This window comes from Salminus brasiliensis, chromosome 18, assembly GCF_030463535.1.
Source record: "Salminus brasiliensis chromosome 18, fSalBra1.hap2, whole genome shotgun sequence".
NCBI classification, from domain to species: domain Eukaryota; kingdom Metazoa; phylum Chordata; class Actinopteri; order Characiformes; family Bryconidae; genus Salminus; species Salminus brasiliensis.
In genome coordinates this window covers 33,310,353-33,335,267 of record NC_132895.1, presented here as the reverse complement: position 1 = coordinate 33,335,267, position 24,915 = coordinate 33,310,353, and positions in this window count along the sequence as shown.

Sequence of the window (24,915 nt, the reverse complement as noted above, 5' to 3'; positions counted from 1 at the left end):
CATCCCGGTCCCCAAGAGCTCCACAGTGACAGGTCTGAATGACTACCGGCCGATAGCTCTCACGCCGATAGTCACTAAATGCTTTGAAAGACTGGTTATGACCCACATCAAAGCCACCATCGACGTCACTGTGGACCCACACCAGTATGCCTACAGGAGGAACCGATCCACAGATGATGCCATTTCTTCTGTGGTCCACACTGCCCTCACCCACCTGGAGCAGAAGGACTCTTATGTCCGTATGCTCTTTGTGGACTTCACTTCCGCCTTCAACACCATGATACCCCAGACCCTGACAGATAAGCTCTCCTTACTTGGTCTGCGCTCTTCTCTCTGCAACTGGGTCCTGGACTTCCTGACCAACAGGCCGCAGTCTGTGAGGATCCACAACCTCTCCTCCTCCACCACAATCCTCAGCACTGGCTCCCCTCAGGGCTGTGTGTTGAGCCCCCTCTTGTTCACGCTGCTCACATATGACTGCTCACCCATCCACCCAGGCTGTCATATTGTGAAGTTTGCAGATGACACGGCAGTGGTCGGATGCATCACAAACAGTGATGAGTGTGGCTACAGGCAGGAGGTAGAACACCTGGAGGGTTGGTGCAGAAAGAACAACCTCTGCATCAACATAAAGAAGACGAAGGAGATGATTGTGGACTTCAGAAGGGGCAGACATGCCCACCTCCCCCTGCATGTCGGAGGGTCTGCGGTGGAAGTGGTCTCCAGCTACAGGTACTTGGGTGTTCACCTGAGCAACAACCTCACCTGGAGCAACAACACTTCCAGCCTGGTCAGGAAGGCACATCAGCGGCTCTACTTCCTCAGGCGGTTGAGGCGAGCTGGGCTCGGGAGCTCGGTCCTCACCTCCTTCTACAGATGTGTGGTGGAGAGCGTCCTATGCTCCAGCATCAACGTGTGGCACGGAAGCTGCTCTGCTGCAGACAGGAAAGCTCTGCAGAGGGTGGTGAAGGCTGCACAGAGGTCTGTCGGAGTCAGCCTCCCCACCACCACGGACATATACACCTCCAGATGCAGGAAGAGGGCTACCTGCATCATGAAGGACCCCACTCACCCAGCACACTCACTGTTTGTCCCGCTCCCCTCAGGCAGGAGGCTGCGGAGCATTAAGTGTAGAACAAACAGACTGAGGAACAGCTTCATTCCGGAAGCTGTAAGACTTTTAAACGCCACTTAGTGGAACCACTGCAACGACACTTTGACGACACTAGTCACTTTAAATACACTCTGCTGCTACCTTCTCCATTTACTGATGTTCTCTCTGTATTTTATTTTCATTTTTACATATATTTTTCTATATTTATGTATATTTTATTTATTTAAGTACTGCTGTCTGGGTAAAACTGGGTCCTTGGGTACCACAATTTCGTTCCACCCCATGTACCACATGTGATGCGAATGACAATAAAGTCTCCTTGAATCCTTGAATCCTTGAACAGATCATTTACAACAGATATGAGACACAGCTGCAGACGGGGTTTTTCTATTAGTGGCCTGATTCAGTCTGGAAGAAAATACAGTACAGTATACAGTTCATACAGTAAATGGACATGACCTCGAGCATCGTTGCTGACCTCAATATTGTCCATTGTGTTTACTTATGTGTATTTTAGCCAGTCGCACTGTTCTGTTGTCTCAGCCACTCTCTGTCGGAGGGGAGGTCGAGTCTGAAAGAGGGCAGTGCCCACAATGACCAATCCGTCAATAATGGCACTCAGATTGCCACCACAGAAAGGGGGCGGGAAAAGGTGATTTTTTTTCATTTATTCATCATTTATTTATTTATGATATTTCATCATTATCCTAATGATATCCTAACAGACATATCCGTTGTCCTCTGAGACAATTACAGGATGAACTACCTGCTGATTTTTACTGAACTTGGTCATTGTAGTACAGGGTTCTGAACAGACTTACTTGCCACATAGTGGGACAGAGGCGAGTTTCTGAAAACCCCATTCATTTCTAGCATTCAAAATCGAGGTTAGACCCAGAGTGCCCGATATGGACAAAACTACATGCAGTCCGGATGTGAGAGTTTTATTACTGAAGAGACGTTTTTACAGACATCCCCCTGAACAAGTCATTCTTGAATCAGAATCAGAATCAGAAATGAATCCTTAAATCTAGACTTACTCTCCACACTTTTACAGTCTTTTCCTCCGATCTAAACGTTGAATCCACACCTTTGTTCACTTAAAGAATCGACTCCTACAGACAAACACCTGCTTTTCCAGTAATTTTCCAGTGATCTTCTACCTGATCCGGTTTAAACAGGAAATGAACTTACAGTGTGAATTCAGAGCTCTGAGATCTGCTCTGGTCTCCAAAGATGAAGCTCAGAAATGCTTTCACTTTCATTTTGCTCACCTGATCCAGCACCAGCTTACACCGCCCTCTAGTGGAGAGACCTATAAACACCACATAATGTACATAGAATCAGAATCAGAAATATTTTCTTGATCCCAGGAGGGAAATTGCAACTGTTTGTGTAAGTATAAACACTCTATACATGAACACTCCATGAAATAAAATCAAATTTAGGACAAACAAATTGAAACGTACATATGTATAAATGATATGACTACAGTAAAGTGGCACATAAGTAATAACTGTGCTAATACATATGGATTCGACTACATTCAGCAAAGAAAGCATAAGTTAGTGAGGTCAGGATGTTCACCACCCCACCTCACCATCCCCAACTCATGAGGGGACAACTCCTGGCCTCAGTGGGTCTTGCTTTGGCTAAGCTGAAGGCATCTTTTAGGTCTCATCTGTCCACAGCACATTCTCCCAGAAGGACTGTAACGTTAAGATCTTCGGAGGTGAACCTGTAGCCTTAAACATGTCCATATTTTAGACTAAGTCAGCATTTCTCCATTTAAACTGGTTGAATAATGCAATATCTATAGAAGCATCACATCAACAGTTCTAATAATTTTGAAAAGGTGGCAATACTTTTGACCTGTCCTGAACCCAGAACCACTGTGAGGTCTTGCAGTGTTCGAAAAAAACATTTGAATTATTATAAAAAATATATCTAATAAAAACAATCACACTTTTCATACGCTGCATCCGCTCCATTGGGTCATGGTATGGTTCTTGGCAGTTCAAAAAAATGGAAATGACCATTTGTAAGAAAGTTAAATGACACCCAATCAGCCAGTAAAGTCGTATGTACACATGGAAAACTGGGAAATCAAAATGAAACAGGAGTTTACAAGGTGTGTTTTTGCTTTGTTCTGTGGAGCTCCTCTTCTTGCAATTCCTAAGCTGTTTAAAATGAAACATTTTGATTTTAACCACTGTAAACTGCATTCGATCAGCAAGAGAGGTCGTTTTAACTAGTTAAGTCAGAGCTGGAGGAGAAGGACAATATGTAAATAAAATAACAGCTTAAGCTGAGCTATTGGAGTAGGTACAGTTTCACTTGTGGTGGAAAACAGTAGTAGGGTAGTAAACGCAGTAGTAAACGCAGTAGTAGGGTAGTAAACCTTAAGTGTTCTTTTGTTTATGGAGAGAGAATAGAGAGGCACCAAGAATTGGCAGGCTCTCTCCACCCTGTTTAAAATGTCTGGCTCTGCCCCTGGGTGGAAGTAGAGAGAGGAGAAGTGGAAGGAGAGAAAGAAGAGAAGAATAAAGTTGTTGTTTTTGGTGGGTTTTAATGTCTCTGCTTTTACAAATACAATATAAACCTATTCAAGCTACTGATGGACAAACGAGGAGAACGTCAAGTCAAGTCAAGCGGATTTTATTGTCATTTCAACTACATACGGAGTACACAGTGAAACGAAACAACGTTCCTCCAGGACCATGGTGCAACATAGACAGTGCATACAAGACACAAGTGCAACACAAACAAACAAGTGCGGACAGACAACACAACACAGTACAGACCAGAGAACAATAAATAATGACGGTAGTGTGCAAATTGTGCAATGTGCAATAAAGGTGCACGTATTTGTGCACGTATTAAAGGATAAAGGTGCACGTATTTGTCACTGTACAGTGTACACTGTACAGCGAAATGTGTCCTCCGCATTTAACCCATCTGGTAGTGAACACACACTCACACGTGTTAGGGGCAGTGAGTACACACACACACACACACCCAGAGCGGTGGGCAGCCAACTCCAGCGCCCGGGGAGCAGAGAGGGTAAAGGGCCTTGCTCAAGGGCCAAACAGTGGCAGCTTGCCGAGCCCGGGAATCGAACCCACAACCCTGTTATCGATATCCCGGTGCTCTAACCGCTGAGCCACCACTGCCCATAAATAGAGTCCAGTGAGGTAGTAACGTTATTAGTGCAAAAGCTTGTGCAAAAAATGCTTCCCATGTTATCTGGGGTAAATGGTTGGTTGGAGAGAGAGAGAGGGAGAGTGTACATGTACCAGAAAGATATCAGTTCAGAAGTTGAGTTGAGTTGAGAAGTCTGATGGCTTGGGGGAAGAAGCTGTTACAGAGTCTGGTCGTGTTGGACCGGATGCTGCGGTACCTTCTTCCTGATGGCAGGAGGGAGGACTGTCTGTGTGAATGGTGGGTGGAGTCATCCACAATGCTGGTTGCTTTGCGGATGCAGCGGGTGGTGTAAATGTCCATGACGGAGGGGAGAGAGACTCCGATGATCCTCTCAGCTGTCCTCACAATGCGTTGGAGGGACTTGCGGTCAGAGGCTGTGCAGGTCCCAAACCAGGCAGTGATGCAGCTGCTTAGGATGCTCTCTATGGTTCCCCTATAGAAGAGGGTGAGGATGGGTGGAGGGAGACGGGCCTTTCTCAGCTTCCGGAGGAAGTAGAGACGCTGTTGGGCTTTCTTGGCTGTAGAGCTGGTGTTCAGGGACCAGGTGAGGTTCTCCGCTAGGTGGACACCAAGGAACGTGGTGCTCTTAACGATCTCCACAGAGGAGCCGTTGATGTTAAGCGGAGGGTGGTCCGGTCTTGATTTCCTGAAGTCAACAACCATTTCCTTGGTCTTCTCTACATTCCAGTGAAGGTTGTTGACTGTACGTGTGATCTGAGTACAGTAAAAGTGATGCCCAGCACCTTGTTCATGTGCCATGATCCATATATTTCCACAGTGGATTTATGCTCTATACCTTAGTACAGCTCAGTCCACAGATTTGCTTTGGATAGTTCCTTCTTGTACAAATGCTGCCTGCAGTGCTGCCACTCTGATCCAGTCAAAACTTTCAGAGCTGTAAAGATCTCTTGGATGGGGCGTCTGTGGTGGGACAGCTTTCCCTCTCCAAGCTCCTGTTGGTCCGTTTCTCCTCATTCAGTTTCTTCAGTGGATCACTCACCACTTCAGCCATGTTCATCTGTACAACACAATAAACATTTGAGAGTTTATTCAGACTTCAGTGCAGAAAAAGGAAGTGGGGTCTTAGAGTACTAAAGGCACTGCATCTGCAATGATAAGCTCTTCATTCCCTGTAGTTCAAAAGTAGCTTGAATATCAGTGTAAAAACACAGTCTGGATAAAACTCAATTCAGCGTGGACTGATAGAAACATGTTCAGGTTTACTGTGCACATGACCCTGTAATAAACCCGGCTCTAAACTTTACAACCATACAGATAATATTTGATAAAGAAATAACAGTTACAGGCATAAGCACTTCCCTCCCTTTAATACATTCATCTCTTAATTTAATAAGCCATCCCACTCCCTCCCACTGTTGGGGGGTAAATGGTGATGAATGTAGGGGATGAAATGGATCAACATCAGGTGAGAGTGGGTATTATGTTCATATGCAGGAGCCTTTAAAGACCAATTGAAGAAGATCTGAAACAATCTGAGCCTTTAGACTCCAGAGAGCTAATATGAAGGAACTAAGGGGCAACACATGCACCACAAAGTCCAGCTTCAGTCACAGTGAAACCACACTGTATGTCCACCCTGCACCCCTGTGTCCTGTTTACTCTGTTTAATTACACACATTTCAGATGAATTAAATTGTCCATCATTTTATATGTAATAAATGCAAACTGTATCTAAGGACAAATCTGAAGAACCAAATTTCTTTCAGAATTGCAGAAGTCATTATAACCTAATATAATATGATGTTTCTATAATAATATGTAATACAATAATCTTTAAGCTTTTGGAAGTTGGGAAGTTGTAGTGTATTTGGAACGAAACATAAGGTTTTATGACCCTTGTTTTCCTCAAGGTTACCAGGTCATACTGGTGAAGGAAGCTATCCTTCGTCATGATCAATAAAAGCTACAAATGAAGCAGAAAGCTTCAGAGAACAAACTAAAGTCCATCCAAAGTGGAATTCCGAGCCCTCATTCCTGAAATCATCAGCGGGACAAACTACTGAGAACTGATCCTGACTCCCGCTACCTGTTCAAAGCAAACAGCTGAGGTATTAAACTAATAGGTGTCCCAGAATTCCCTACACTAAAGCCAGGAAAGCCACTCTTGGGGCAACCGGGAGTGGCAGGGAAGGCAGCATTCCGTCTCCATAGAGACCCATCCGCTGTGACGTCACAGTGGATCAGAGCTCAGAGTGTGTGAGGTCACAGTGCGAGAGGGGCGTGGAGGTTCCGTGCACTGGGCTCTTTCCCTCATCCTGTGTTCAGACATCGGAGAGGACAGCTGCACCAATGAGCTGCCTGCAGTCCTTGTGCTGCTGCAACCGCAGCGGTGACTTGGACGACTCGGACACAGAGAGGCCGCGGTGGGAGGAGAAAGCGGCAGAGAAAAGAGCGGGAAAAAAGAAAAAGAGAGGATGGTGGAGGAGATGGAGGAAACGCTGGAGGGTTGAGGAACAGAGACTCTCCATCAGCACATCTGCAGACACGGTGGAGTACGTGGAGACTCCACTTGGAGATGTGACCAGTGCCAGGCAGATGGTGGATGACCTCGCCGGTCACACTGATGAGGCACTCAGCACCAGCAGCCAGTCACTGAGTGAGTACATGAGTGTCAGTGATGGAGCTTCATTCATATGCTTTCCTGTTTCACCCTCAACACATCTTCAACATCCTAAGTGACAGGAAGCATCCCCTCCATGCTCCGCCCACAAAAGCATTCATTGCTAGGTTGGACAGGGCTCTTGATATGTGCTCAGTGGGGTGAAATTGTTTTTGCTAGGTGGTTGCTATGGTGTTGCTACTGTATTTGGCCACTATCACATTATCACAAGTGGTTGCTACAGTGTTGATAAGCAGATGCTACAGTATCCCCAGCAGTTACTACGGTTCTACATATCACTATAAAATCCAAAAGAACCACTGCAATGATGGGAGCTCTTTTGTATACAAGTCTTCTTTACAGCACCGCCAATCCACTGTTCAGTTCTCATGATAATACCCATAAAAACATTTGGTCAGATGTTGTTTCATATTCTTCTAACTGCAGGAGAGGACTTGAAGGTGGAGGACGCTCCAGCCGAGGACAAGGCTGTTGAGCATCTTCCTCAGGATGATATAACCTCACTGGATGCACTGAGGACAGCAGTTAAGCAGCTTGCAGGTAAATAAACTGAAGTAAATCAGTCAATCAAACAACAGTGACCTATAAGAACATCTGGGCAGATGTTGATGTATTTCCTTGTAACTGCAGGAGAGGACCTGAAGGAGGAGGACGCTCCAGTCATGTACGACAGGACTGTTGAGCATCCTCCTCAGGATGACAGGGTCTCACTGGATGCGATAAAGACACCAGCTGAGCAGATTCCAGGTGAGTAAACATAGATAGAATCAATGAATCAAACAAAAAAGATCTATGAGAACATCTGGGCAGATTTTGATTAATCATCTTGTCTTTGCAGGAGAGGACCTGAAGGTGGAGGACGCTCCAGTCATGTACGACAGGGCTGTTAAGCATCCTCCAGAGGATGATTCGACCTCACTGGATACACTAAGGACAGCAGGTGAGCAGCTTCCAGGTAAGTAAACTGAGACAGAACCAATCATTTGAACAAAAAAGACCTATAAGAACATCTGGGCAGATGCTGATGTATTTCCTTGTAACTGCAGGAGAGGACCTGAAGGTGGAGGACGCTCCATCTGAGGACAAGGCTGTAGAGCATCCTCCTCAGGATGATATAACCTCACTGGATGGACTGAGGACAGCAGATGAGCAGCTTCCAGGTAAGTAAACTGAAGTAAATCAGTCAATCGAACAAAAAAAAGACCTATAAGAACATCTGGGCAGATGTTGATGTACATTCTTGTAACTGCAGGAGAGGACCTGAAAGTGGAGGACGCTCCAGCTGAGGACAACAGGGCTGTTAAGCATCCTCCTGAGGATGACAGGGTCTCACTGGATGCGATAAAGACACCAGCTGAGCAGATTCCAGGTGAGTAAACATAGATAGAATCAATGAATAAAACAAAAAGACCTATGAGAACATCTGGAAAGTTGTCGATTACTCATCTTGTCTCTGCAGGAGAGGACCTGAAGGTGGAGGACGCTCCAGTCATGTACGACAGGACTGTTGAGCATCCTCCAGAGGATGATGCCGTCTCACTGGATGCACTGAGGACAGCAGGTGACCAGCTTCCAGGTAAGTGAACTAAGACAGAATTAATCAATCCAAAAAAAAACATGAGAACATTTGGGCAGATGTTATTTCATATTCTTGAAACTGCAGAAGAGGACTTGAAGGTGGAGGAAGCTCCAGCCGAGGATGACAAGGCTGTTGAGCATCCTCCAGAGGATGATGCCGTCTCACTGGATACACTGAGGACACCAGTTGAGCAGCTTCCAGGTAAATAAACTGAGAAAGAACCAATCATTTGAACAAAAAAGACGTATAAGAACATCTGGGCAGATGTTGATGTATTTTCTTGTAACTGCAGGAGAGGACCTGAAGGAGGAGGAAGCTCCAGCCAAGGATGACAGGGCTGTGGAGCATCCTCCTGAGGATGATACGACCTCACTGGATGCGATAATGACACCAGTTGAGCAGCTTCCAGGTAAATACACATAGATAGAATAAATGAATCAAACAAAAAAGACCTATAAGAACATCTGGGCAGATGTTGATGTATTTTCTCTGCAGGAGTGGACCTGAAGGTGGAGGAAGCTCCAGCCGATGAAGAAAGTGCTGTGGAGCATCCTCCAGAAAATGAGGCCAAGACTCAAACTTTCAATGTGGAACATGAACAAGCAATCACTGCTCAGCCCCTTCAGCAGACGAGGGCAGAGCGTGATGAAGACAATGTCCAAAGAGAACAGGTACGAAGACCAGGAATCCCAATCTGCAGCCATCAGTGTCTGAAGGTTCCTGCAAGAGCTTATAGACTAACGAGGGATCCTCGAATTCCCTCATGATTTTAGCAACTAAAAACTCTACTCTTTGAGTGTCCTATTGGATACACCACTTAGCAACCCCACATCAATAAAATAGGAACCACATAGCAAACATCTTAAGACAGTACCATTAGACCATTAGAAACACCATTCTAAACACTTGGCACTAACCTACCAACACAAATCTAACGTTCAACAGACACCATCTAGAAGAACCAGGAAAAGATCTTCAAGTATCATGATATTAAATTTGTGTTTGTGCTCCAGTCTTGTTCTCAGGTCAGAGGAGGGTCCACTCCTCCACCCACCCTGAGTAACAGTGATGAGGGACGAGGAGGAGAATGCAGTGAGAGTGCTGGACCACTGGGTGAGTACACACACACACACACACACACACACACACACACACACATCACACACACTAAAGATCAGCATCTCAGCAGTTCAGCAAACCAACATCTTTACCTCCAGCTTTCCAACCACTAAATAAGCACAATACAAGAATGTACAACTTCAGTAGAGACCTGATGAGATTCCTGAAGCTCAGCTCCTGACTTCTTGATGTGTTGTTCGTATGTGTTAACAGATGTGCTGGATAAAGTGTCCGCTGTTACTGACACCACAGTGGACACTAAAAAGAGAAATAAAAGGAGGGGGACACGTGGAAAAGGCCGCAAGATAGCCTACAGGAAAGGCAATCTAGGAACTGAGCAAGAAGATCTCAGGGCTCAGACAAACTTCCCGCCCATGACAACAACAACAACAGCTGACCAGATTCTAGGTGTGTAAAGTAAACCGAGACATAATCAAACTAATCAAACATATAAAACAGACCCAGAAGAACAGATGCTGATTCATCTTCTTGTAACAGCAGGACAGGAGCTGAAGGTGGAGGACGCTCCAGCCAATGACAAAAGTGCTGTTGGGCATCCTGCTGAGCAGCTTCCAGGTGAGTACACTGAGACACAATCAATTGATCAAACAAGAAAGACCCATAAGAACATCTGGGCAGATGTTAATTCTTTACGTTGTAATATCAGCAGAGGAGTTAAAGGACGCTCCAGCTGAGAATGCAAGGGCTGTTGAGCATCCTGTCGCCAATGAGACGGAGGCCCATGTGAACCAACTTCCAAGCGTCGAACGGAAGCAGAGGGCAGTCGAACCAGAGGCCTCCCAGAAAAACAGGATAAAGAAAAGGGGTACACGCGGAAAAGGGCGTAAAATAATCTACAGGAAAGTTGTTCCAGACGTGTCCACTACACCACCTGACCAGCTTCAAGGTGAGTAAAGTAATCTGAGATAGAATCAAACTAATCAAACTTTCAAAAAAGACCCAGAAGAACATCTGGGCAGATGCTGATTCATCTTCTTGTAACAGCAGGACAGGAGCTGAAAGTAGAGGACGCTCCAGCCAAGGCAGAAAGTGCTGTAGAGCATCTTCTCAGAAATGAGCCGGAGGTCCATAAAGACCTCAAACTGGATGATGGGGACAACTGCCAAAGAGTACAGGTATGAAGTACTCCACAACACCCTCCCCACCTCCTGAGAGGTGAAAGGGTTCACTCCATCATCAGGAAGTTACAGAGCAGAAGCTCCAGCTGGAAGATGTTCCTTCATGGAGCCCAGACAGGTTGCTAGAGGTTCTTGCAAGAGCCTTCAGACCCACAAAAGAGAACCTCCAATAACCTCTCACAATTTGGGCAACTAAAAAACACAGTTCTTTGAGCTTCCTTTTGGATAAACCACTTAGCAACACCAAGCGATGCACAAGAAACCCTTTTGAACCACACAGGAAACATCTTCCATTAGGAATACTGTAGTAACCACATGCCACTGCCCTCCAAACATCCGCCTAAAGTCCTACAGAAACCCTCCAGAAAAAGCAGGAGCAGATCTTCAGGTATCAGGATGTTAAATTTGTGTATTTTGCTCCAATCTTGTGCTCAGGTCAGAGGAGAGTCCACTCCTCCACCCACTGACAGAAACAAGCTTGAGGGACGAGGAGGCTCTCAGCAGCAAGAGCGTCCCCTAGAAAGCAGAGACACAGACAATGGGCTCACCAGCACTGAAACTTCAACACACACCAACACACACTGTAACACAACCTACAACACAGTACTATACACATACAGCCCCACTAACACACACATATGACCCCACCCTGACAAACGCATACAACCCCACCCTAACACATGCCTACAACCCCACCCTAACATATGCACACAACCCCACCCTAACACATGCACACAACCCCACCCTAACACATGCCTTCAACCCCACCCTTACACATGCCTATAACCCCACCCCAACATATGCACACAACCCCACCCTAACACATGCCTACAACCCCACCCCAACATATGCATACAACACCTCCCTAATATACACCTACGGCCCCACCCTAACACATGCATATGACCCCAACGTAACACACGGTTACAACCCCTCCCTAACTTATGCATATGACCCCACCCTAACTAATGCATACAACCCCTCCTTAACACAAATATAACCCCGCCCATTACAAACACACACACAGTGTTTTTATTCACAAAAAAATGAATAAAACACTTGCAAAATATTTGAAATGGTTTTTCTTCTTTATAAAGATAAAAATCTCCACCACAGCAATCTGTTCTGTTTAGATTATGATGTTAACTAATTATCTGTACTGCTTCGATTAAGACGAGGGTTAACTAAAGACCTGCACTGTTTACTTTAAGATAAGGGGGGATCTGTTCTATTTACATTAATATGAGCTGACTAACAGTCTGTGCTGTTTACATTGAGATGAGGATTGACTAATGATCTTTTCTGTTTTCATTAAGGTGAAGTTTGACTAACGACTATACTGTCGTTAGTAGTTATTAATACAAGGGCTGACCATCGCTCTGTAATGTTCAGATTAAGATGAGGGTTGACCAACAATCTGTAATGTTTAAATGAAGATGAAGAGGTTTACTAGCTAAAGTGATTCTACCAGTGACTGTCTGTTCTATCTATTATTGCAATCATCAGCAGTTCATTAAAAACTGTGGAAACACCTGAATAAAAATCCTCACACAGCTCTTCTGGATACTTTAACTACTGGCAGCAGCCTCAGAAAACACTTCTCTGATGGCTCCTATTTACTGAGGTCAAACTTGTTAGAAATCTGGCGTACAGGAGGCAGATTCAGGAGTCAGGAGACTGGGTCTTCAGTGTTGATGAGTTTACTGATACACACAGACATGTTCAACTCGATCGGTCATGGTCAACCCAGTCTAAAAGCAGAATCCAGTCTAAAACAAAATCCAGTCTGATAAGGGGTATTTTGAGAGGGCCTTATATACATTGGAAATTGTGGGAGGGGAAAGGTTGATGAAGAGGAGTTTAAGGAGGGATAGGAGGGGGATGAAGGACATGTCACTTGGAGTATCAACAGTAGGGGGGTTACTTATATCTTTAAAGAGAGATAGGAGGTGGGTGAAGTTGAGGGCACTTGGAGTGTCAACAGTAGGGGGTGATAGTTATTACTTTAAAGAGGGGTAGGAGGTGGGTGAAGTTGAGGAGGGTTGATGGTCATCACACATCAAAGGTCATCGTATGCTTGATCTTAGAATGGGGCATATTTTCTCTCAATTCCCCCTTTGATTCTTCCTCATGGAGAATCACAAAACTATATTATAATTACAAGTATGAAACATATGTACAATAAGAAGTTGAAAACAAAAACAAACAAAATAAACAAAATAAAAGGCAATAACTATACAAAAACAGGGCAGTGCCTATTTCTATATTATTATGCTAAAGAATGTCATATTGAAGTTGTCCATGGCTGCAACTTCCTTAAAAAAAAACATAGAGAGTTTTCTTCTGTGTCTGTGAGCAGTCACAGTGTGTGTCCAAGTTATGTTTATGAACATCAGCTGATGGTAGATCATCCAGGTTTGCACAGTGGTCAGTTGGTTCTTCGAGTCTGAAGCTTGGGTGCAATGTGTCAAAAACTATTCTTGCCATTCTCAATGAACAGGAGCACTGTCTGGCTCCAACTGATCTGTAACACAGAAGTAAAATTGCACAGTAAACTGTTCATTGTTGTTAAGAATTGTTTTTTAAGCATTAATTGACCTGCTCATCCCCACTATCTGTCCCTCAGAGGAGGCTGCTATGGTAATGCATAGTGTGTTGAAAGTCTTCACCAAAGGGTTGGCCCCTATGGCATAAAAAACATAGTTCTTCCCTGAGGCTCTGTGCATTACTCACCTCTTCTCTTTACTGACCCTATTATTTAGCTCTGATGAGCAGGTACAACCTTACAGTAGAAATCATTTCACTGCTGAATCAGTGATTAGCAGAGCCTGAAATGGGGCACCCCATCTAGGTTCTAAGGACTGTTCGTCATGTTTCCTCACCAAGATCCATTGACCTTTCAGCAAGTAGCACAGTATTAGCCAACTAATCTTGTTAGTTCTATGAACTTAGCATTTCTCAAAAGTGTGAAAACATTTTTGCTACATTAGTGTAACCAGGTAGTGTGATGCTAGTGTCACATCATCTGGAGACCTTTTCACACCATTATTTAGCCATATCTATTATTCCACAGATCAGTGATTCACTCTAGTGTTCACTCTAAATGTACAATAGGGTCATGTTGCCCAGGGTTATCTTTAAGCAGATCGTATAGTGGTTTTAAAAAATGTAGCATTACTCACAAGGCATAAGAAAGCTTGGCAATTAGTGCACTGTGCTTGGCAGTGACATTGCGATAACTGCAGCTTCTCTACAAGGCACAATTCCTCTAGAACCCTGGGGAACAAATTGTCCAGAAATTGTCCATGTACACCAGCACAACACAACTGAACTGCATCAGGACTGACCTTGTGTCACTGTAAAAAACTGTAAAAAAAAAAAAAAAAAAAAAAAAAAAGAATCAATAAGTGCATTTATGCATTTGACATGCATTTTCTCATTCACACTACTTTGGGGGTCACTAACATGCTACAGAAAGTATGGTGAGTTCAATTCTGTGGACCGTTTAGTTTAAACCACAGCAGGAGGAACTGTTGATGTCCCTATGACTCCCTGTATTGCATTGAATATCAAAAACAACTGCTCTCTGACTCCCTGCAAGGTCCTTAACGTCAAAGACAATTGCTCTTGTGAAATCCCTGCTGGGCTTCCCTGTGAAAACCCCCCAGAAGAATTTCCCACTAGGTTGTCTCTCAACCTTGCACCCATATTGTGGCTATCTGCCCACTTTTTGCGACATACTCTAGAAAAGTGACCAATTTGATGACAGTAATGACACTGTTTCTTCTGATTAGAGAACCTCTTGCTTGCATCTGAGTTAGAGCTAGTCTCGGTAAGGACATGGATTGATGCTGGAACATGGCATGGTTCTAGATCAATGTCCAATCGATCAAGTTCATTCTTAAGGTCACTCCATTTAGTTTGCCGCCAATTTGGAACAGCAGTCACCAGAGCTTGTTTTAGATCTGTCCGTAGTGACTCGACCAGCTGTCCAAAATGGGGACCATCAGTTGTATTTTCAATGTTATCACCACTGTATTGATTAATACCTGAGTGACACAAAAAGACTCTTTCAAACCTCTCACAGAAGTCTGCTGCAGACTCTCCCTTTCTTTGTCTACATTTGGTTATCTGTCCCCAGTCATTTGTTTTATGGCATTGACAGCTAATCCAATCATTGAAAGCTTTCCATCCCCCTTCAAGGTTCTGGCCATTGTTACTTATAGCATTCAACACCTTTTTAGCAAGCTGTCTAGTGTCTGCAACGTTAAGTACCTGGCTTGCTATAGCTACAGCATCATTGGGGTGCAGAGAGTAGAGATCCTTTTCTTATGCATGAGGTCAATGAAATCAAGCCCCATTTTCCTTGGATGCTTAAATTCCTTGGACAACTTGTCCAAAGTATCTGCATCTAAAGGAACATGACCAATTTCTACTCTGGTTTCAGTACCTCTGCATTTTGCATGATTAAGTACCTCAGAAGATACAATGGTTACAATACAATGGTCTCATCTGAACTCGCCTTGCACTAGCATGTTCAGAACCCTCGTCAGAAGATGAAGATTCTGATCCATCAGAATGAACAGTCTCATTGCCTTTGTAATTTACAGATAATTCAGATACAGCCTTACAGTTACTTGAGATTCTCCATCCTCTGTGTAACATGGCTGACCTGCTGGAGGGGCAACAGAAGGACACTTGCACCTTGATTTAGTTTTACAACTAGCATGCTGCTGTTCAACTTCTGTCAGGTTTTGCTGAAGTGTCTTACATGTTCTTTTGTCATTTATGGTAGCTGTTTTATGCCATCTAAGAGCTTCCCTGAGCTTCCTTTAACTCATCTTCCATAGACTTTAACTTGCATTTCCAATATTGCTTAATTACAAAAAGACACTTCTTCACTGAGTCATGCTTAAGGCCATAACCTAAAGCTACCTTACACTCAGCAAAAGTCCATTCTCTATCAGCAGAGAAACCTTTGGTTGAAAAGTACTGTTATCTTTTGCTCATTAATATGTTTCTTCACTATGCCATTGATTACCTTTTCAAATACAGAATTAGTCCACTGAGGCATTTCAGTCCCTCCCTTAACTAAGGTGCTGCTTTTATAGTTAAGAGGCTTCCATGATTCTTTACCAAGATTCTGAGTATGTTGGCCTTTTCTGGACATGGTGAGGAAACAGGAGAACAAAACCAAGTTTTCTTCTTATTAACTAAACTACAGAAAAACAAAAACACAACTCATCAGTAACAAACAGACCTCTCTCCGTTCAGAGAGGATTCCAGTAACAAACGTTACGTTTAACAGTAACAAAACAAACTTCTCTCCTTTAGAGAGGATAACAGCCACAAAACACTAGGTTTTTATCAGTGACAAACAACAAAACTTCCTTCACAAACAGAGAGGATAACAGCCACAAAACACTAGGTTTTTATCAGTGACAAACAGATAACTTCTCTTCTTTCAGAGAGGCTAACAATTACTGACTCCTCTGTCTTAGGAAACCAGAATTTCTCTCAGATTCGAAATGGCGTTTACTCACCAAGAAGGTTTTAGTAGGCCATCCGGGTCACGGCACCACATTGTTAGAAATCCGGCGTACAGGAGGCAGATTCAGGAGTCAGGAGACTGGATCTTCAGTGTTGATGAGTTTATTGATACACACAGAGATGTACAACTCGATCAGTCATGGTCAACCCAGTCTAAAAACAGAATCCAGTCTAAAACAAAATCCAGTCTGATTAGGGGTAATTTGAGAGGGCCTTATATACATTGGAAATTGTGGGAGGGGAAAGGTTGATGAAGAGGAGTTTAAGGAGGGGTAGGAGGGGGATGAAGGACAGGTCACTTGGAGTGTCAACAGTAGGGGGGATAGTTATATCTTTAAAGAGAGATAGAAGGTCGGTGAATTTGAGGGCACTTGGAGTGTCAACAGTAGGGGGTGATCTTATATATGATCTTAGAATGGGGCGTATTTTCTCTCAAACTCCTCCACCTCCAGAGTTCAGCAACACAAACACCAGAGCTGACCACTGACCAGGAGAGATTGCTAGAATTCTCAGGAGAGATGTTCTCAATAGTCTTCTCCTTGATGTATTTGACTGTTTCCTCATTGCTGTGAGAGCTCCTCTCTGTAGGTGTCAGAACACCTGGTAAGAGAGTCTGATTAGACTCCAGTGAGAGACCCAGAAGGAAATGAAGGAACAGGTCCAGGTGTCCACTCTCACTCTGTAAGGCTTTATCCACTGCACTGTTGAGGATGTCCATCATGGTTGACCAGCTGAAAAGCTCAGATGGTTCACTGGTTTCCTGTTCAGCGATTAGCTGATTCAGAACCTTTCTGTCGAGGAAGTCAGTCCTCTTTGACCTACTGGAAAGCTTGGAGAGTTTACTGGTTTGCTGATTCTAAACCTTTCTGTTGAGGAATTCACTCATGGTTGACCTGCTGAAAAGCTCAGATAGTTCACTGGTTTCCTGTTCAGTGATTTGCTGATTCAGAACCTTTCTGTTGATCAAGTAGAGAAACACAAATAAAGCAGCAAGGAACTCCTGAACGCTCAGATGTACAAAGCTGAAGACCTTCCCCAAGTGCAGCTCATGCTCCTCTCTGAAGATCTGGGTGCACACTCCTGAGTACTATGGTGTATATTGGCTATGCAGATGTTCATAGGCCTGAAGGAATGGTATGGTGAGGCCCATGGGGTAGATGTGAAAAAGAAAGGGGGCCCCGTTTCCTGACCAAATGTTTAAACTGTACATGAATTGAATGAACATAAGATGCTGTTTAGATTGGACATCCCTTTGGGTGTACATGACATAGATTTGGACCACGTATGTAATGGTGGGGGCTAATGAGTGTTCCTTATGGATGAAATGCAAACATTCTGCAAATGGGAACAATCCAACAGAATATGACATGTAGTAGGGTATAAAAACTCAAGGCATTCCTATGTAGAAGAGAGAGAGATCGAGGGGCACTCCGAGTTGGCAGACTCTCCACACTGTACTTTTGATTGGAATAAAATATTTCATTGTTGCAACTAAAAGACTGTGGTTACAGAGTCTTCTTTTTAAATAAGAAGTCCTCCTCCGGAGAAAGATGAACCGAAAGCTTCATCTGTGTAACAACAAGCTGTGTTGCCCTGTAACGGTTTAGCCTTAATTAGCTTGTGTTAGCACTGATGTTGTCTAAACCCATGATACCTTATATAGTAAGTTTGGAGATGAGGCTTGAAGACTTGGTTGATAACATAAGATTAGATGAAAAACTACGGATATGAAAAGAAGATGGGTTGTTGTTTATATATAAACATGGTCGAACCTCTGTATGATGTTTTTTGTAACATTTTTTTAATGATTAGCTATTTATCAATGTGTAAAAAAAAGCTGACGGACATGGTGTTGGTGTTGGATGTAGGTGTTGGAGTACATGAACCATCTTTACACAAAATGTCACTAAAAATTTGCATTTCAGTGAAACTACAGGAGATGTTTTCAAACTTCCTGCCCAAGATCTAAGACATGAAATTGTCCTGCTGTGTGTGTGTGAATGAGTGTTTATGTCAGGCCTGGACAAAAATGATGGTACCCCTGAAAATAATGTGACCTATAGCCAACCTCCCTGGACGTGGCCACAGGAGGAAAATTGATGACAGATCAAAGAGACAGATAATATGAATCGTAACAAAAGAGCCCAGAAAAACTAGAGATTAAAGGTAAACTTCAAGCTCAAGGAACACCATCCGTCATTGTTTGAGCCAAAGTGGACTTCTTGGGAGACGACCAAGGAGGACACCATTGTTGAAAACAAATCATCAAAAAGCCAGACTGGAATTTGCCAAACTACAAGTTGACAAGCCCCAAAGCTTCTGGGAGAATATCTGAAGGACAGATGAGACAAAAATGAAACTTTTTGCCAAGGCACATGAGCTCTATGTTTACAGACAGAAAAATGAAGCATATCAAGAAAAGAACACTGTCCCTACTGTGAAACATGGAGGAGGCTCTGTTATGAAGATCAAGTTTGTGGAGAAAAAGTTTCAAGAGAGAATGTCCTGTAGGACTGCTGGCAAATCAATCAATCAAAACCCCTGTCTGACTGCAAAGACATTCTGGAAGATTGATCAGACTCTGAAATGGTTCTACAGCGTAGCCAAACTGTAATGTGGTGCTCACTTACAGCAGGGTTTGAACCCATGCCGCCGTGTTGGCGGGCCAGCGCACTACTGAGTGAGCTACCACGATCACCTGACCAACGGGCCCAAGTGCAGAGTCTTTAATCTTAGAGCAGGTAAAACGGAAATGAGAAGTAAAGCACTCGGGACTCGAACCCAGGCCACCGCATCGCGAAACTGACGCTCTGCTGCGGCAGTTATCAAAGCGGCCAACAAAAGAAACGTAAAGGGGTGGATTTAATAAATGAGGAGACGTTGCGTCTAACGCGAAATAAAGGTGGGAAAACAAACAAACAAACAAAGGACACCAGGGGAGATCTGGCTACCTCTTTAACACTAGAGGGAAATACAACTAAGGGCAAAAAGGATCTCCCAAAAGAAACGAGAAAACTGGGAAGTTACAGGGAAGGCAGACACTCCTTCCTTCCTCTGTAAAAACAAGTGTATGTGTGCAAACACACACACACACACACACACACACACACACACACACACACACACACAAACACACACACACACACACCACCAGAGTCAAAAGATCCAGCAGTGGGGCAACTGGATCTGTGTGCCTATATAGCCTACTGCCCAGGTGTAGGGAAGTGGGCTCAATTCCTGGCTGGGGTGACTCGGGGCCTCCCCCTGGTGGCAAGGGGATCAAAGCGGACAGTCAAGGGACAGGTGGGACCAAGGACGTGTGGGGACAGCCAGAGGGAGCAGCACTCCAGTGGGCCTGGTTCTGGGATCTTTGCATTGGGAGCACACCAAACAGGAAGCTACATGAGCATGCACGTCGCCTTCCATGCCAGGCCACCAGAATCGCCGTCGCAGAAGCTCAAGCGTGCGTGTAGTCCCTGGGTGTGCTGCCTGGGAGGACGCATGGCCCCACTGAAGCACCTATTCCCTTACAGGCCCGGGTACGTAAAGTCGATCCGGGTGGCCACCACCCGGATCAGGTTCAGTGAGGTGGTTCGTTTGATCGCGACCTCTAGTCCCCATCGGATGGGCGCCACAATCTGGGCTTTGGGGACTATAGTTGTGGGTGTGCTTGATAGAGGAGGGGGCTCCCACTGGCAAGAGAGAGCATCGGGCTTGGTGTTCTTCGAGCCCGGTTGGAACGATAACACGAAACCGAACCGAATGAAGAACAATCCCCATCTGTCCTGGCGCGGATTAAGACGTTTGACCTGTTGGATGTAGGCCAAATTCTTGTGATCCATCCAGACCAGAAAGGGGTGTTTTGCTCCCTCAAGCCAGTGTCTCCACTCCTCTAATGCAAGCTTAACCGCCAATAACTTGCGGTCACCCACATCATAATTCCGTTCAGCCGGGGTAAGGCGGTGGGAGAAGTAGGCGCAGGGGTGCAGATTTTGGCCAGGACCAGACTGCTGGGAGAGGACTGCACCCACGCCTACCTCAGAGGCGTCGACCTCCACGATGAACGGAAGGTCCGGGTCGGGTAACTGGAGAACCGGGGCCGTGGTCAACAGGCGCCTTAGAGTGTCGAACGCTTCCTGGGACTCCGTGGACCAAACGAACCCCCCTGATGTCTCCCTTGTCAAAGCGGTCAAAGGGGCTGCCACGAAGCCAAAATTCCTCACGAACCTTCAGAAGAAGTGGGCAAAACCCAGGAAGCGCTGGACAAGGCACAGAGAGGTTGGCCTGGGCCAGTTTTCCACTTTTTTCGTAATGCTCAGACAGGGTGATGAACGCCGTCTTCCACTCATCACCCTCTTTGACCCTGACCAGGTTGTAGGTACTGCACAGGTCCAGCTTGGTGAAGATGGAGGCCTGCTGCAGTGCCTCAAAGGCTGAGGTCATGAGGGGTAACGGGTAGCAGTCTTTGACCGTTATTTTATTGAGGCCTCTGTAGTAAATACAGGGCCTCAACCCTCCATCCTTCTTCCCCACGAAGAAGAAGCCGGCCCCAGCGGGGGAAGTGGATGGCCGGATGAACCCTAAGGCCAAGGTCTCCTGGACATAGTCCTCCATTGCCTGACGCTCTGACGCACTACCCCCCCCCCTGGACCGGGGGTACAGACCGGGATAGCCAGTCCACATGGGGGTTATGACACACCAACTGCAAGTCAGGAGCACTGATAATGAAGAACACTATCTGCTCGGTGTGAGGACCGACTCGCAGCGTGAGAGGGTGGGTTTGGTGGGACACCAACCCGGGCTCCAGTGACCGACCGTCTATGGCTGCTATGGGCATGGGCACCCTTAAAGGGGACCAGCGGCAGAGCCAACTTCCTGGCGAGGCCGGCATCTAAAAACTCCGGAGTCCAAAAAGGCAGGCAGGCGGACCTCAGACAATCCTGATACTAGCGTGGTATTGAAGAACACCCCCTGGGCCCGAGGGAGAACCGTCAGGTTGGCATTTCCCGAGAGTTCGGGGCACGCAGAACGGAGGTGCTCGGAGACCCCACAGTAGAGGCACCTGCCTGCGCATGCGGGCCTCACGCTCCTGCCGTGAGTGTGCCCCAACTGCATGGGTTGGACACCACTGTCGGGAGGCTCTTCTAACCTCCGAAAAGAGCCTGAAACAGCAGGCGGGCCATGAGGAGCTCGAGAGGCCTTACTCTCGCGCCCTTTGCCTCTCCTCGAGGCGGTTACCAACCCGTTGGGCCAACTCAATGAGCTGATCGAGGGAGGCAGAAGGGTCATGGTAGGCCAGCTCATCCTTGAGCTCCTCACTTAGGCCATGGTGGAAAGCCGAGGTGAGAGCGCTGGCATTCCATCCACTCTCCTCCGATACTGTGCGGAATTCGATGGCGTAATCAGCCACCAACCTTTTTCCCTGATGCAGGTGCAGGAGGCGGGACCCTGCCGCAGAGGCACATACGTCAGTTTGGTACTCCCACACTGGGGTGGCCCAGGCTAATGCCCTACCGGTGAGGAGAGAGATGATATACTCCCCCTTAGCACGCTCAGACGGAAAGCGGGATGGCTGCTGCTCGAATACCAGCGAACATTGGAGGAGGAACCCTCTACAGCTTCCAGGATAACCAGCGTAGTGCTATGGGGTCGGTAGAGAGGGTTCAGCACAAGGCACCACGGCTGCTTCAGCAGCTACGGCTGCTCCGGCAGCCACGGCCTCCTCCTGGGGAGGTTCAGGAGGTTGCTGGAAAGTGAGCTGAGCTACCAGTGTTGTCAGACCCTGCAGCTGAGAAAGAATCTGCTGCAGGGCCTGCTCATGCCTCCCTACGATTGCCCCCTGACTAACTAGAGCGACCTTTGCCTGCTCTAGATCAAATGGCTCTGCTGGGTCCATGTCTTTGGCTGGATCTTTCTGTAATGTGGTGCTCACTTACAGTGGGGTTTAAACCCACGCCGCCGTGTTGGCAAGCCGGCGCACTACTGAGTGAGCTACCACGATCACGTGACCAACACTCCTGCCTTCCGCTGTAAAACCAAGTATATGTGTGCAAACACACACACACACTGCACAGACACACACACTGCACAGACACAGGATAACAGACTCAGGAGAAACACATGAAGGGGAGTGACACACACTCAGCCTTCCACTCGAAAACCACTGACTGACACACAGACACACACACCACCAGAGTCAAAAGATCCAGCAGTGGGGCAACTGGATCTGTGTGCCTATATAGCCTACTGCCCAGGTGTAGAGAATTGGGCTCAATTACTGGCTGAGGTGACTCTGGGCCTCCCCCTGGTGGCAGGGGGAGGCCTTGCCGTAGAGCCACCTTTTACACAAACCTACTCTAATATGACCTTCAGGTTATTAAAGATTATTAAAATAAAACCTTTCCTATTCATTGGAGAACAACGGTCTGGTCCAATGGGTCATGGCACGCTCCTAGAATGTTTAAAGAGGGGGAAATAGACGATGTTTAAGAATTGTAAATTACATTCGATCAGCCAGTTAGGTCCATGTTACAAGTAGGAAAAAACACAACTTAACAAGATGTAATGTGTAACTGTGGTATAAAAATCAGAAAATGTACACATATCAAGAAGAATGATGCGGGAACTCAGCAAGAAGGCAGTAAAGAATAAAAGAATAAACAGGACTCTGGAGTAGAAGAACAATTTGTGAAAAAAAAATGTGAGGACCACTGCGAAAAAACATTTGAATTATTATAAAAATATATATATAATAAAAACAATCACACTTTTCATACGCTGCATCCGCTCCATTGGGTCATGGTAAGGTTCTTGGCAGTTAAAAAATGGAAATTACCATTTGTAAGAAAGTTAAATGACACCCGATCAGCCAGTAAAGTCATATGTATACGTGGAAAACTGGGAAATCAAAATGAAACAGGAGTTTACAAGGTGTGTTTTTGCTTTGTTCCGCGGAGCTCCTCTTCTTGCAATTCCTAAGCTGTTTAAAATAAAACATTTGGATTTTAACCACTGTAAACTGCATTCGATCAGCAAGTGAGGTCGTTTTTACTAGTTAAGTCAGAGCTGGAAGAGAAGGACAATATGTAAATAAAATAACAGCTTAAGCTGAGCTATTGGAGTAGGTACAGTTTCACTTGTGGTGGAAAACAGTAGTAGGGTAGTAAACGCAGTAGTAAACGCAGTAGTAGGGTAGTAAACCTGAAGTGTTCTTTTGTCTATGGAGAGAGAAAAGAGAGGCACAGAAAATTGGCAGGCTCTCTCCACCCTGTTTAAAATGTCTGGCTCTGCCCCTGGGTGGAAGTAGAGAGAGGAGAAGTGGAGGGAGAGAAAGATGAGAAGAATAAGGTTGTTGTTGGTGGTGGGTTTTAATCTCTCTTCTTTTACAAATACAATATAAACCTATTCAAGCTACTGATGGACAAACGAGGAGAACGTGTGATCTGAGTACAGTAAAAGTGATGCCCAGCACCTTGTTCATGTGCCATGATCCATATATTTCCACAGTGGATTTATGCTCTATACCTTGACAGCTCAGTCCACAGATTTTTTTTGGATAGTTCCTTCTTGTATAAATGCTGATCCAGTCAAAACTTTCAGAGCTGTAAAGATCTCTTGGATGGGGCGTCTGTGGTGGGACAGCTTTCCCTCTCCAAGTTCCTGTTGGTCAGTTTCTCCTCATTCAGTTTCTTCAGTGGATCACTCACCACTTTAGCCATGTTCATCTGTACAACACAATAAACATTTGAGAGTTTATTCAGACTTCAATAAGGAGAGAACCGAGCAAAGGCTCTCTTAAACTGCCGAGCCTGGATTAGATTGGACGTCTGATGGCAGGTTTAGTTTAGGATATGAATGAACCATAAGGAAATACTGCATATAGTTGAACTACATATGACCAGAGTCCAAAAGAGAACACAGTGCAGAAAAAGGAAGTGGGGTCTTAGAGTACTAAAGGCACTGCATCTGCAATGATAAGCTCTTCATTCCCTGTAGTTCAAAAGTAGCTTGAATATCAGTGTAAAAACACAGTCTGGATAAAACTCAATTCAGCGTGGACTGATAGAAACATGTTCAGGTTTACTGTGCACATGACCCTGTAATAAACCCGGCTCTAAACTTTACAACCATACAGATAATATTTAATAAAGAAATAACAGTTACAGGCATAAACACTTCCCTCCCTTTAATACATTCATCTCTTAATTTAATAAGCCATCCCACTCCCTCCCACTGTTGGGGGGTAAATGGTGATGAATGTAGGGGATGAAATGGATCAACATCAGGTGAGAGTGGGTATTATGTTCATATGCAGGAGCCTTTAAAGACCAATTGAAGAAGATCTGAAACAATCTGAGCCTTTAGACTCCAGAGGGCTAATATAAAGGAACTAAGGGGCAACACATGCACCACAAAGTCCAGCTTCAGTCACAGTGAAACCACACTGTATGCCCATCCTGTGTCCTGTTTACTCTGTTTAATTACACACACATTTCAGATGAATGAAATTGTCCATCATTTTATATGTAATAAATGCAAACTGTATCTAAGGACAAATCTGAAGAACCAA